This window comes from Carassius gibelio, chromosome B12 (genome assembly GCF_023724105.1).
Source record: "Carassius gibelio isolate Cgi1373 ecotype wild population from Czech Republic chromosome B12, carGib1.2-hapl.c, whole genome shotgun sequence".
NCBI classification, from domain to species: Eukaryota; Metazoa; Chordata; class Actinopteri; order Cypriniformes; family Cyprinidae; genus Carassius; species Carassius gibelio.
The window spans coordinates 24,385,524-24,399,474 of record NC_068407.1 but is presented as its reverse complement, the minus strand read 5'-3'; positions in this window follow the sequence as shown (position 1 = coordinate 24,399,474).

Below are 13,951 nucleotides of genomic sequence, written 5' to 3'. Positions count from 1 at the left end.
TTTTTAATGTGTTAGAAGTTATATGCACAAATACTAATGTTTGGACTTCAATGATCAAGATTGTCAGTTTACAGCTTTCTGAGTCCAGTAATGTTGAAATAGTGATTCTGTTCAAATGAAGTGAAACCAAGCCCAAATCTGCTCAAAAGCTTTTCTCTCTATCAGAGTAAGCTGTTTCATTCAGTATTAAGTGCAAATCTTGCCAAACTGATAGATACTTATGCCTTATGAAATACAATGTTTTCTGCAATGCTGAAAGACAGTTTTTAATGTGTTAGAAGTTATATGCACAAAAACTAATGTTAGGACTTCAATGATCAAGATTGTCAGTTTTCAGCTTTCTGAGTCCAGTAATGTTGAAATAGTGATTCTGTTCAAATGAAGTGAAATCAAGCCCAAATCTGCTCAAAAGCTTTTCTCTCTATTAGAGAAAGCTGTTTCATTCAGTATTAAGTGCAAATCTTGCCAAACTGATAGATGCTTATGCCTTATGAAATACAATGTTTTCTGCAATGCTGAAAGACAGTTTTTAATGTGTTAGAAGCTATATGCACAAAAACTAATGTTAGGACTTCAATGATCAAGATTGTCAGTTTACAGCTTTCTGAGTCCAGTAATGTTGAAATAGTGCTGCTGTTCAAATGAAGTGAAATCAAGCCCAAATCTGCTCAAAAGCTTTTCTCTCTATCAGAGTAAGCTGTTTCATTCAGTATTAAGTGCAAATCTTGCCAAACTGATAGATGCTTATGCCTTATGAAATACAATGTTTTCTGCAATGCTGTAAGACAGTTTTTAATGTGTTAGAAGTTATATGCACAAATACTAATGTTTGGACTTCAATGATCAAGATTGTCAGTTTACAGCTTTCTGAGTCCAGTAATGTTGAAATAGTGATTCTGTTCAAATGAAGTGAAACCAAGCCCAAATCTGCTCAAAAGCTTTTCTCTCTATCAGAGTAAGCTGTTTCATTCAGTATTAAGTGCAAATCTTGCCAAACTGATAGATGCTTATGCCTTATGAAATACAATGTTTTCTGCAATGCTGTAAGACAGTTTTTAATGTGTTAGAAGTTATATGCACAAAAACTAATGTTAGGACTTCAATGATCAAGATTGTCAGTTTTCAGCTTTCTGAGTCCAGTAATGTTGAAATAGTGCTGCTGTTCAAATGAAGTGAAATCAAGCCCAAATCTGCTCAAAAGCTTTTCTCTCTATCAGAGTAAGCTGTTTCATTCAGTATTCAGTGCAAATCTTGCCAAACTGAAAGATGTTTAAGCCTTATGAAATACAATGTTTTCTGCAATGCTGTAAGACAGTTTTTAATGTGTTAGAAGTTATATGCACAAAAACTTATGTTAGGACTTCAATGATCAAGATTGTCAGTTTACAGCTTTCTGAGTCCAGTAATGTTGAAATAGTGCTGCTGTTCAAATGAAGTGAAATCAAGCCCAAATCTGCTCAAAAGCTTTTCTCTCTATCAGAGTAAGCTGTTTCATTCAGTATTAAGTGCAAATCTTGCCAAACTGATAGATGCTTATGCCTTATGAAATACAATGTTTTCTGCAATGCTGTAAGACAGTTTTTAATGTGTTAGAAGTTATATGCACAAAAACTAATGTTAGGACTTCAATGATCAAGATTGTCAGTTTTCAGCTTTCTGAGTCCAGTAATGTTGAAATAGTGATTCTGTTCAAATGAAGTGAAACCAAGCCCAAATCTGCTCAAAAGCTTTTCTCTCTATCAGAGTAAGCTGTTTCATTCAGTATTAAGTGCAAATCTTGCCAAACTGAAAGATGCTTATGCCTTATGAAATACAATGTTTTCTGCAATGCTGTAAGACAGTTTTTAATGTGTTAGAAGTTATATGCACAAAAACTAATGTTAGGACTTCAATGATCAAGATTGTCAGTTTTCAGCTTTCTGAGTCCAGTAATGTTGAAATAGTGCTGCTGTTCAAATGAAGTGAAATCAAGCCCAAATCTGCTCAAAAGCTTTTCTCTCTATCAGAGTAAGCTGTTTCATTCAGTATTCAGTGCAAATCTTGCCAAACTGAAAGATGTTTAAGCCTTATGAAATACAATGTTTTCTGCAATGCTGTAAGACAGTTTTTAATGTGTTAGAAGTTATATGCACAAAAACTTATGTTAGGACTTCAATGATCAAGATTGTCAGTTTACAGCTTTCTGAGTCCAGTAATGTTGAAATAGTGCTGCTGTTCAAATGAAGTGAAATCAAGCCCAAATCTGCTCAAAAGCTTTTCTCTCTATCAGAGTAAGCTGTTTCATTCAGTATTAAGTGCAAATCTTGCCAAACTGATAGATGCTTATGCCTTATGAAATACAATGTTTTCTGCAATGCTGTAAGACAGTTTTTAATGTGTTAGAAGTTATATGCACAAAAACTAATGTTAGGACTTCAATGATCAAGATTGTCAGTTTTCAGCTTTCTGAGTCCAGTAATGTTGAAATAGTGATTCTGTTCAAATGAAGTGAAACCAAGCCCAAATCTGCTCAAAAGCTTTTCTCTCTATCAGAGTAAGCTGTTTCATTCAGTATTAAGTGCAAATCTTGCCAAACCGAAAGATGCTTATGCCTTATGAAATACAATGTTTTCTGCAATGCTGTAAGACAGTTTTTAATGTGTTAGAAGTTATATGCACAAAAACTTATGTTAGGACTTCAATGATCAAGATTGTCAGTTTACAGCTTTCTGAGTCCAGTAATGTTGAAATAGTGCTGCTGTTCAAATGAAGTGAAATCAAGCCCAAATCTGCTCAAAAGCTTTTCTCTCTATCAGAGTAAGCTGTTTCATTCAGTATTAAGTGCAAATCTTGGCAAACTGATAGATGCTTATGCCTTATGAAATACAATGTTTTCTGCAATGCTGTAAGACAGTTTTTAATGTGTTAGAAGTTATATGCACAAAAACTAATGTTAGGACTTCAATGATCAAGATTGTCAGTTTTCAGCTTTCTGAGTCCAGTAATGTTGAAATAGTGATTCTGTTCAAATGAAGTGAAACCAAGCCCAAATCTGCTCAAAAGCTTTTCTCTCTATCAGAGTAAGCTGTTTCATTCAGTATTAAGTGCAAATCTTGCCAAACTGATAGATGCTTATGCCTTATGAAATACAATGTTTTCTGCAATGCTGAAAGACAGTTTTTAATGTGTTAGAAGTTATATGCACAAAAACTAATGTTAGGACTTCAATGATCAAGATTGTCAGTTTTCAGCTTTCTGAGTCCAGTAATGTTGAAATAGTGATTCTGTTCAAATGAAGTGAAATCAAGCCCAAATCTGCTCAAAAGCTTTTCTCTCTATTAGAGAAAGCTGTTTCATTCAGTATTCAGTGCAAATCTTGCCAAACTGAAAGATGTTTATGCCTTATGAAATACAATGTTTTCTGCAATGCTGTAAGACAGTTTTTAATGTGTTAGAAGTTATATGCACAAAAACTTATGTTAGGACTTCAATGATCAAGATTGTCAGTTTACAGCTTTCTGAGTCCAGTAATGTTGAAATAGTGCTGCTGTTCAAATGAAGTGAAATCAAGCCCAAATCTGCTCAAAAGCTTTTCTCTCTATCAGAGTAAGCTGTTTCATTCAGTATTAAGTGCAAATCTTGCCAAACTGATAGATGCTTATGCCTTATGAAATACAATGTTTTCTGCAATGCTGTAAGACAGTTTTTAATGTGTTAGAAGTTATATGCACAAAAACTAATGTTAGGACTTCAATGATCAAGATTGTCAGTTTTCAGCTTTCTGAGTCCAGTAATGTTGAAATAGTGATTCTGTTCAAATGAAGTGAAACCAAGCCCAAATCTGCTCAAAAGCTTTTCTCTCTATCAGAGTAAGCTGTTTCATTCAGTATTAAGTGCAAATCTTGCCAAACTGATAGATGCTTATGCCTTATGAAATACAATGTTTTCTGCAATGCTGTAAGACAGTTTTTAATGTGTTAGAAGTTATATGCACAAAAACTTATGTTAGGACTTCAATGATCAAGATTGTCAGTTTACAGCTTTCTGAGTCCAGTAATGTTGAAATAGTGATTCTGTTCAAATGAAGTGAAACCAAGCCCATATCTGCTCAAAAGCTTTTCTCTCTATCAGAGTAAGCTGTTTCATTCAGTATTAAGTGCAAATCTTGCCAAACTGAAAGATGTTTAAGCCTTATGAAACACAATGTTTTCTGCAATGCTGTAAGACAGTTTTTAATGTGTTAGAAGTTATATGCACAAAAACTTATGTTAGGACTTCAATGATCAAGATTGTCAGTTTACAGCTTTCTGAGTCCAGTAATGTTGAAATAGTGCTGCTGTTCAAATGAAGTGAAATCAATCCCAAATCTGCTCAAAAGCTTTTCTCCCTATCAGAGTAAGCTGTTTCATTCAGTATTAAGTGCAAATCTTGCCAAACTGATAGATGCTTATGCCTTATGAAATACAATGTTTTCTGCAATGCTGAAAGACAGTTTTTAATGTGTTAGAAGTTATATGCACAAAAACTAATGTTAGGACTTCAATGATCAAGATTGTCAGTTTACAGCTTTCTGAGTCCAGTAATGTTGAAATAGTGCTGCTGTTCAAATGAAGTGAAATCAAGCCCAAATCTGCTCAAAAGCTTTTCTCTCTATCAGAGTAAGCTGTTTCATTCAGTATTAAGTGCAAATCTTGCCAAACTGATAGATGCTTATGCCTTATGAAATAAAATGTTTTCTGCAATGCTGAAAGACAGTTTTTAATGTGTTAGAAGTTATATGCACAAAAACTAATGTTAGGACTTCAATGATCAAGATTGTCAGTTTTCAGCTTTCTGAGTCCAGTAATGTTGAAATAGTGATTCTGTTCAAATGAAGTGAAATCAAGCCCAAATCTGCTCAAAAGCTTTTCTCTCTATTAGAGAAAGCTGTTTCATTCAGTATTAAGTGCAAATCTTGCCAAACTGATAGATGCTTATGCCTTATGAAATACAATGTTTTCTGCAATGCTGAAAGACAGTTTTTAATGTGTTAGAAGTTATATGCACAAAAACTAATGTTAGGACTTCAATGATCAAGATTGTCAGTTTACAGCTTTCTGAGTCCAGTAATGTTGAAATAGTGCTGCTGTTCAAATGAAGTGAAATCAAGCCCAAATCTGCTCAAAAGCTTTTCTCTCTATCAGAGTAAGCTGTTTCATTCAGTATTAAGTGCAAATCTTGCCAAACTGATAGATGCTTATGCCTTATGAAATACAATGTTTTCTGCAATGCTGTAAGACAGTTTTTAATGTGTTAGAAGTTATATGCACAAATACTAATGTTTGGACTTCAATGATCAAGATTGTCAGTTTACAGCTTTCTGAGTCCAGTAATGTTGAAATAGTGATTCTGTTCAAATGAAGTGAAACCAAGCCCAAATCTGCTCAAAAGCTTTTCTCTCTATCAGAGTAAGCTGTTTCATTCAGTATTAAGTGCAAATCTTGCCAAACTGATAGATGCTTATGCCTTATGAAATACAATGTTTTCTGCAATGCTGTAAGACAGTTTTTAATGTGTTAGAAGTTATATGCACAAAAACTAATGTTAGGACTTCAATGATCAAGATTGTCAGTTTTCAGCTTTCTGAGTCCAGTAATGTTGAAATAGTGCTGCTGTTCAAATGAAGTGAAATCAAGCCCAAATCTGCTCAAAAGCTTTTCTCTCTATCAGAGTAAGCTGTTTCATTCAGTATTCAGTGCAAATCTTGCCAAACTGAAAGATGTTTAAGCCTTATGAAATTCAATGTTTTCTGCAATGCTGTAAGACAGTTTGTAATGTGTTAGAAGTTATATGCACAAAAACTTATGTTAGGACTTCAATGATCAAGATTGTCAGTTTACAGCTTTCTGAGTCCAGTAATGTTGAAATAGTGCTGCTGTTCAAATGAAGTGAAATCAAGCCCAAATCTGCTCAAAAGCTTTTCTCTCTATCAGAGTAAGCTGTTTCATTCAGTATTAAGTGCAAATCTTGCCAAACTGATAGATGCTTATGCCTTATGAAATACAATGTTTTCTGCAATGCTGTAAGACCGTTTTTAATGTGTTAGAAGTTATATGCACAAAAACTAATGTTAGGACTTCAATGATCAAGATTGTCAGTTTTCAGCTTTCTGAGTCCAGTAATGTTGAAATAGTGATTCTGTTCAAATGAAGTGAAACCAAGCCCAAATCTGCTCAAAAGCTTTTCTCTCTATCAGAGTAAGCTGTTTCATTCAGTATTAAGTGCAAATCTTGCCAAACTGAAAGATGCTTATGCCTTATGAAATACAATGTTTTCTGCAATGCTGTAAGACAGTTTTTAATGTGTTAGAAGTTATATGCACAAAAACTTATGTTAGGACTTCAATGATCAAGATTGTCAGTTTACAGCTTTCTGAGTCCAGTAATGTTGAAATAGTGCTGCTGTTCAAATGAAGTGAAATCAAGCCCAAATCTGCTCAAAAGCTTTTCTCTCTATCAGAGTAAGCTGTTTCATTCAGTATTAAGTGCAAATCTTGGCAAACTGATAGATGCTTATGCCTTATGAAATACAATGTTTTCTGCAATGCTGTAAGACAGTTTTTAATGTGTTAGAAGTTATATGCACAAAAACTAATGTTAGGACTTCAATGATCAAGATTGTCAGTTTTCAGCTTTCTGAGTCCAGTAATGTTGAAATAGTGATTCTGTTCAAATGAAGTGAAACCAAGCCCAAATCTGCTCAAAAGCTTTTCTCTCTATCAGAGTAAGCTGTTTCATTCAGTATTAAGTGCAAATCTTGCCAAACTGATAGATGCTTATGCCTTATGAAATACAATGTTTTCTGCAATGCTGAAAGACAGTTTTTAATGTGTTAGAAGTTATATGCACAAAAACTAATGTTAGGACTTCAATGATCAAGATTGTCAGTTTTCAGCTTTCTGAGTCCAGTAATGTTGAAATAGTGATTCTGTTCAAATGAAGTGAAATCAAGCCCAAATCTGCTCAAAAGCTTTTCTCTCTATTAGAGAAAGCTGTTTCATTCAGTATTAAGTGCAAATCTTGCCAAACTGATAGATGCTTATGCCTTATGAAATACAATGTTTTCTGCAATGCTGAAAGACAGTTTTTAATGTGTTAGAAGTTATATGCACAAAAACTAATGTTAGGACTTCAATGATCAAGATTGTCAGTTTACAGCTTTCTGAGTCCAGTAATGTTGAAATAGTGATTATGTTCAAATGAAGTGAAACCAAGCCCAAATCTGCTCAAAAGCTTTTCTCTCTATCAGAGTAAGCTGTTTCATTCAGTATTAAGTGCAAATCTTGCCAAACTGAAAGATGCTTATGCCTTATGAAATACAATGTTTTCTGCAATGCTGTAAGACAGTTTTTAATGTGTTAGAAGTTATATGCACAAAAACTAATGTTAGGACTTCAAAGATCAAGATTGTCAGTTTACAGCTTTCTGAGTCCAGTAATGTTGAAATAGTGCTGCTGTTCAAATGAAGTGAAATCAAGCCCAAATCTGCTCAAAAGCTTTTCTCTCTATCAGAGTAAGCTGTTTCATTCAGTATTAAGTGCAAATCTTGCCAAACTGATAGATGCTTATGCCTTATGAAATACAATGTTTTCTGCAATGCTGTAAGACAGTTTTTAATGTGTTAGAAGTTATATGCACAAAAACTAATGTTAGGACTTCAATGATCAAGATTGTCAGTTTACAGCTTTCTGAGTCCAGTAATGTTGAAATAGTGATTCTGTTCAAATGAAGTGAAACCAAGCCCAAATCTGCTCAAAAGCTTTTCTCTCTATCAGAGTAAGCTGTTTCATTCAGTATTAAGTGCAAATCTTGCCAAACTGATAGATGCTTATGCCTTATGAAATACAATGTTTTCTGCAATGCTGTAAGACAGTTTTTAATGTGTTAGAAGTTATATGCACAAAAACTTATGTTAGGACTTCAATGATCAAGATTGTCAGTTTACAGCTTTCTGAGTCCAGTAATGTTGAAATAGTGCTGCTGTTCAAATGAAGTGAAATCAAGCCCAAATCTGCTCAAAAGCTTTTCTCTCTATCAGAGTAAGCTGTTTCATTCAGTATTCAGTGCAAATCTTGCCAAACTGAAAGATGTTTAAGCCTTATGAAATACAATGTTTTCTGCAATGCTGTAAGACAGTTTTTAATGTGTTAGAAGTTATATGCACAAAAACTTATGTTAGGACTTCAATGATCAAGATTGTCAGTTTACAGCTTTCTGAGTCCAGTAATGTTGAAATAGTGCTGCTGTTCAAATGAAGTGAAATCAAGCCCAAATCTGCTCAAAAGCTTTTCTCTCTATCAGAGTAAGGCTGTTTCATTCAGTATTAAGTGCAAATCTTGGCAAACTGATAGATGCTTATGCCTTATGAAATACAATGTTTTCTGCAATGCTGTAAGACAGTTTTTAATGTGTTAGAAGTTATATGCACAAAAACTAATGTTAGGACTTCAATGATCAAGATTGTCAGTTTTCAGCTTTCTGAGTCCAGTAATGTTGAAATAGTGCTGCTGTTCAAATGAAGTGAAATCAAGCCCAAATCTGCTCAAAAGCTTTTCTCTCTATCAGAGTAAGCTGTTTCATTCAGTATTCAGTGCAAATCTTGCCAAACTGAAAGATGTTTAAGCCTTATGAAATACAATGTTTTCTGCAATGCTGTAAGACAGTTTTTAATGTGTTAGAAGTTATATGCACAAAAACTTATGTTAGGACTTCAATGATCAAGATTGTCAGTTTACAGCTTTCTGAGTCCAGTAATGTTGAAATAGTGCTGCTGTTCAAATGAAGTGAAATCAAGCCCAAATCTGCTCAAAAGCTTTTCTCTCTATCAGAGTAAGCTGTTTCATTCAGTATTAAGTGCAAATCTTGCCAAACTGATAGATGCTTATGCCTTATGAAATACAATGTTTTCTGCAATGCTGTAAGACAGTTTTTAATGTGTTAGAAGTTATATGCACAAAAACTAATGTTAGGACTTCAATGATCAAGATTGTCAGTTTTCAGCTTTCTGAGTCCAGTAATGTTGAAATAGTGATTCTGTTCAAATGAAGTGAAACCAAGCCCAAATCTGCTCAAAAGCTTTTCTCTCTATCAGAGTAAGCTGTTTCATTCAGTATTAAGTGCAAATCTTGCCAAACCGAAAGATGCTTATGCCTTATGAAATACAATGTTTTCTGCAATGCTGTAAGACAGTTTTTAATGTGTTAGAAGTTATATGCACAAAAACTTATGTTAGGACTTCAATGATCAAGATTGTCAGTTTACAGCTTTCTGAGTCCAGTAATGTTGAAATAGTGCTGCTGGTCAAATGAAGTGAAATCAAGCCCAAATCTGCTCAAAAGCTTTTCTCTCTATCAGAGTAAGCTGTTTCATTCAGTATTAAGTGCAAATCTTGGCAAACTGATAGATGCTTATGCCTTATGAAATACAATGTTTTCTGCAATGCTGTAAGACAGTTTTTAATGTGTTAGAAGTTATATGCACAAAAACTAATGTTAGGACTTCAATGATCAAGATTGTCAGTTTTCAGCTTTCTGAGTCCAGTAATGTTGAAATAGTGATTCTGTTCAAATGAAGTGAAACCAAGCCCAAATCTGCTCAAAAGCTTTTCTCTCTATCAGAGTAAGCTGTTTCATTCAGTATTAAGTGCAAATCTTGCCAAACTGATAGATGCTTATGCCTTATGAAATACAATGTTTTCTGCAATGCTGAAAGACAGTTTTTAATGTGTTAGAAGTTATATGCACAAAAACTAATGTTAGGACTTCAATGATCAAGATTGTCAGTTTTCAGCTTTCTGAGTCCAGTAATGTTGAAATAGTGATTCTGTTCAAATGAAGTGAAATCAAGCCCAAATCTGCTCAAAAGCTTTTCTCTCTATTAGAGAAAGCTGTTTCATTCAGTATTCAGTGCAAATCTTGCCAAACTGAAAGATGTTTATGCCTTATGAAATACAATGTTTTCTGCAATGCTGTAAGACAGTTTTTAATGTGTTAGAAGTTATATGCACAAAAACTTATGTTAGGACTTCAATGATCAAGATTGTCAGTTTACAGCTTTCTGAGTCCAGTAATGTTGAAATAGTGCTGCTGTTCAAATGAAGTGAAATCAAGCCCAAATCTGCTCAAAAGCTTTTCTCTCTATCAGAGTAAGCTGTTTCATTCAGTATTAAGTGCAAATCTTGCCAAACTGATAGATGCTTATGCCTTATGAAATACAATGTTTTCTGCAATGCTGTAAGACAGTTTTTAATGTGTTAGAAGTTATATGCACAAAAACTAATGTTAGGACTTCAATGATCAAGATTGTCAGTTTTCAGCTTTCTGAGTCCAGTAATGTTGAAATAGTGATTCTGTTCAAATGAAGTGAAACCAAGCCCAAATCTGCTCAAAAGCTTTTCTCTCTATCAGAGTAAGCTGTTTCATTCAGTATTAAGTGCAAATCTTGCCAAACTGATAGATGCTTATGCCTTATGAAATACAATGTTTTCTGCAATGCTGTAAGACAGTTTTTAATGTGTTAGAAGTTATATGCACAAAAACTTATGTTAGGACTTCAATGATCAAGATTGTCAGTTTACAGCTTTCTGAGTCCAGTAATGTTGAAATAGTGATTCTGTTCAAATGAAGTGAAACCAAGCCCATATCTGCTCAAAAGCTTTTCTCTCTATCAGAGTAAGCTGTTTCATTCAGTATTAAGTGCAAATCTTGCCAAACTGAAAGATGTTTAAGCCTTATGAAACACAATGTTTTCTGCAATGCTGTAAGACAGTTTTTAATGTGTTAGAAGTTATATGCACAAAAACTTATGTTAGGACTTCAATGATCAAGATTGTCAGTTTACAGCTTTCTGAGTCCAGTAATGTTGAAATAGTGCTGCTGTTCAAATGAAGTGAAATCAATCCCAAATCTGCTCAAAAGCTTTTCTCCCTATCAGAGTAAGCTGTTTCATTCAGTATTAAGTGCAAATCTTGCCAAACTGATAGATGCTTATGCCTTATGAAATACAATGTTTTCTGCAATGCTGAAAGACAGTTTTTAATGTGTTAGAAGTTATATGCACAAAAACTAATGTTAGGACTTCAATGATCAAGATTGTCAGTTTACAGCTTTCTGAGTCCAGTAATGTTGAAATAGTGCTGCTGTTCAAATGAAGTGAAATCAAGCCCAAATCTGCTCAAAAGCTTTTCTCTCTATCAGAGTAAGCTGTTTCATTCAGTATTAAGTGCAAATCTTGCCAAACTGATAGATGCTTATGCCTTATGAAATACAATGTTTTCTGCAATGCTGTAAGACAGTTTTTAATGTGTTAGAAGTTATATGCACAAAAACTTATGTTAGGACTTCAATGATCAAGATTGTCAGTTTACAGCTTTCTGAGTCCAGTAATGTTGAAATAGTGCTGCTGTTCAAATGAAGTGAAATCAAGCCCAAATCTGCTCAAAAGCTTTTCTCTCTATCAGAGTAAGCTGTTTCATTCAGTATTCAGTGCAAATCTTGCCAAACTGAAAGATGTTTAAGCCTTATGAAATACAATGTTTTCTGCAATGCTGTAAGACAGTTTTTAATGTGTTAGAAGTTATATGCACAAAAACTTATGTTAGGACTTCAATGATCAAGATTGTCAGTTTACAGCTTTCTGAGTCCAGTAATGTTGAAATAGTGCTGCTGTTCAAATGAAGTGAAATCAAGCCCAAATCTGCTCAAAAGCTTTTCTCTCTATCAGAGTAAGGCTGTTTCATTCAGTATTAAGTGCAAATCTTGGCAAACTGATAGATGCTTATGCCTTATGAAATACAATGTTTTCTGCAATGCTGTAAGACAGTTTTTAATGTGTTAGAAGTTATATGCACAAAAACTAATGTTAGGACTTCAATGATCAAGATTGTCAGTTTTCAGCTTTCTGAGTCCAGTAATGTTGAAATAGTGCTGCTGTTCAAATGAAGTGAAATCAAGCCCAAATCTGCTCAAAAGCTTTTCTCTCTATCAGAGTAAGCTGTTTCATTCAGTATTCAGTGCAAATCTTGCCAAACTGAAAGATGTTTAAGCCTTATGAAATACAATGTTTTCTGCAATGCTGTAAGACAGTTTTTAATGTGTTAGAAGTTATATGCACAAAAACTTATGTTAGGACTTCAATGATCAAGATTGTCAGTTTACAGCTTTCTGAGTCCAGTAATGTTGAAATAGTGCTGCTGTTCAAATGAAGTGAAATCAAGCCCAAATCTGCTCAAAAGCTTTTCTCTCTATCAGAGTAAGCTGTTTCATTCAGTATTAAGTGCAAATCTTGCCAAACTGATAGATGCTTATGCCTTATGAAATACAATGTTTTCTGCAATGCTGTAAGACAGTTTTTAATGTGTTAGAAGTTATATGCACAAAAACTAATGTTAGGACTTCAATGATCAAGATTGTCAGTTTTCAGCTTTCTGAGTCCAGTAATGTTGAAATAGTGATTCTGTTCAAATGAAGTGAAACCAAGCCCAAATCTGCTCAAAAGCTTTTCTCTCTATCAGAGTAAGCTGTTTCATTCAGTATTAAGTGCAAATCTTGCCAAACCGAAAGATGCTTATGCCTTATGAAATACAATGTTTTCTGCAATGCTGTAAGACAGTTTTTAATGTGTTAGAAGTTATATGCACAAAAACTTATGTTAGGACTTCAATGATCAAGATTGTCAGTTTACAGCTTTCTGAGTCCAGTAATGTTGAAATAGTGCTGCTGGTCAAATGAAGTGAAATCAAGCCCAAATCTGCTCAAAAGCTTTTCTCTCTATCAGAGTAAGCTGTTTCATTCAGTATTAAGTGCAAATCTTGGCAAACTGATAGATGCTTATGCCTTATGAAATACAATGTTTTCTGCAATGCTGTAAGACAGTTTTTAATGTGTTAGAAGTTATATGCACAAAAACTAATGTTAGGACTTCAATGATCAAGATTGTCAGTTTTCAGCTTTCTGAGTCCAGTAATGTTGAAATAGTGATTCTGTTCAAATGAAGTGAAACCAAGCCCAAATCTGCTCAAAAGCTTTTCTCTCTATCAGAGTAAGCTGTTTCATTCAGTATTAAGTGCAAATCTTGCCAAACTGATAGATGCTTATGCCTTATGAAATACAATGTTTTCTGCAATGCTGAAAGACAGTTTTTAATGTGTTAGAAGTTATATGCACAAAAACTAATGTTAGGACTTCAATGATCAAGATTGTCAGTTTTCAGCTTTCTGAGTCCAGTAATGTTGAAATAGTGATTCTGTTCAAATGAAGTGAAATCAAGCCCAAATCTGCTCAAAAGCTTTTCTCTCTATTAGAGAAAGCTGTTTCATTCAGTATTCAGTGCAAATCTTGCCAAACTGAAAGATGTTTATGCCTTATGAAATACAATGTTTTCTGCAATGCTGTAAGACAGTTTTTAATGTGTTAGAAGTTATATGCACAAAAACTTATGTTAGGACTTCAATGATCAAGATTGTCAGTTTACAGCTTTCTGAGTCCAGTAATGTTGAAATAGTGCTGCTGTTCAAATGAAGTGAAATCAAGCCCAAATCTGCTCAAAAGCTTTTCTCTCTATCAGAGTAAGCTGTTTCATTCAGTATTAAGTGCAAATCTTGCCAAACTGATAGATGCTTATGCCTTATGAAATACAATGTTTTCTGCAATGCTGTAAGACAGTTTTTAATGTGTTAGAAGTTATATGCACAAAAACTAATGTTAGGACTTCAATGATCAAGATTGTCAGTTTTCAGCTTTCTGAGTCCAGTAATGTTGAAATAGTGATTCTGTTCAAATGAAGTGAAACCAAGCCCAAATCTGCTCAAAAGCTTTTCTCTCTATCAGAGTAAGCTGTTTCATTCAGTATTAAGTGCAAATCTTGCCAAACTGATAGATGCTTATGCCTTATGAAATACAATGTTTTCTGCAATGCTGTAAGACAGTTTTTAATGT